Below are 1889 nucleotides of genomic sequence, written 5' to 3' on the forward strand. Positions count from 1 at the left end.
GCAGGAACTGATCCTGAATCTATCGAACTCTGGAAAATAATCACCAAGGCATCCACGATTTCCCGAGCCACCTCCTTCAGTATCCTGGGATGCAGACCATCAGGCCCCGGAGGCTTATCAACCTTCAGACCTAACAGTCTCTCCAACACCAAATCCTGGCAAATATAAATTCCCTTAAGTTCAGGTCCTTCAGCCACTGTTACCTCAGGGAGATAGCTTGTGTCTTCCCCAGTGAACACAGATCTGAAGTACCCATTTAATTCAATTCATTTACTCAGTGAGTACAAGAGGTTTGTTTGAAACAGACCACAATGGAGAGATCAGCGCCCAGGGAAACGAGGGAACAGCAGGCTCCTTCCAGCAGCACAACGGGATGGGAGCCTGGGACACAGAGGGGGCTCCGAGACCGGGATTGGTTCGGGGTGAGTTCAGGGAGAACTGGGGGCTGTTTGTAAGAGGCCGAGTGGAGCAGGAACTGGGCCCGGAACTTGGAGTGAGCGGGCTGGGGGGGAAGAGAGAGGCCTTTCTCGGGCTGTGTGTAAGGGCCTGTACTGCGCTGTATTCTTCTATGTTCTATGTTCTATTCTTGTGGTTTGCAATCCCGAAACACTGGTGGGAGTTCATTGTTTGCCTTCTGTTTCACGCTGCTTGTTCTGAATAGACATTTAATTGTTGGAAAATAAAGGGCCGTTATCTAAATATGATAATAGTGCCCGTTGTTCTTCCTTCAATAGTTAGTGTGCTGCGAACTGGACATTGAACTGTGTAACCATTCCATTTGTGGAGCTGTGCTGATGTTGGTTAGCTTTTGCATGTTTGTAATTCTTAAAGAATTTTTAGCAGATAAAGTCTGGGAGAGTTCAGGGCTACAATATAACCAGACCTTGCCCTGTTCACCTTGCCCTGTTTAAAAACAAAGAATCATCATGATCATGACCTGAATGTTGCATTGGTCAGTTGATGTCTTTCTATTCAGCTGATGGTGCTTTACAGGAGATATCGCTCTTGTCTTCCTCCAGGCAAATGCCTGATGGACCAAGATAATGTTAGACTTCCTCAGTACAAAAACAAGTGTGACCAACTCCTTCTAACAGATAGCAGCTGTGTTACTGTTGTCAGATTGGAGAACATTCTTTCCAGTCAAGAGTGGATTGAGTGAGACTCACATGGACTTCTGGAAACTGAGCTCAAAGAGCCAAACACAACCGATGAAACGTTTTAAAAAATTTCTCCCTATATTCAATGCATAACAGCTCGGTTCCAATAAATGCCATTATGCATAGTCAGTTATCATTTGCAACATCAGAAGAGGGATAGATTGTATCCTCATGTGAAATATACATTCAGGAACTGCATTAATTCCACATGTAGTAAAGGCAATTTTAAAGTTACAATCAACATGAACAAACAAATCATGCTCTGACTGATTTACAATAGTTGCAAATATATACACCATCCTGGAATACACATTACAGCATTTAACTGTAATGAAGATCCATATACACTGCAACTATCACATTAATACAGCAAGGATTTATGAAGGAGGTATTGAATGCAGATATAGAAGGAAACTTTGGCATTCTGAGTAACTGAGAAGGACAAAATTAATCTTTTGATAAATAGAAATCCTATGCAAAGGCACAATAATTAAACTGTTTAAATTCCAAATGAACCTCTGAGCCAAAGCCTGACGTTGAGAGAATGCTTACTGCATGTGCATACACATGCACAAAACCCCCACCATCTCCACCCCCACCCTCGTGTGTACTTGCATGCATATGCACGCACACACCATTCTCTCACGCGGTTACTGACTGATTTACAATAGTTGCAAATATATACACCATCCTGGAATACACATTACAGCATTTAACTGTAATGAAGATCCA

This window comes from Chiloscyllium plagiosum, chromosome 50 (assembly GCF_004010195.1).
Source record: "Chiloscyllium plagiosum isolate BGI_BamShark_2017 chromosome 50, ASM401019v2, whole genome shotgun sequence".
NCBI lineage: Eukaryota > Metazoa > Chordata > Chondrichthyes > Orectolobiformes > Hemiscylliidae > Chiloscyllium > Chiloscyllium plagiosum.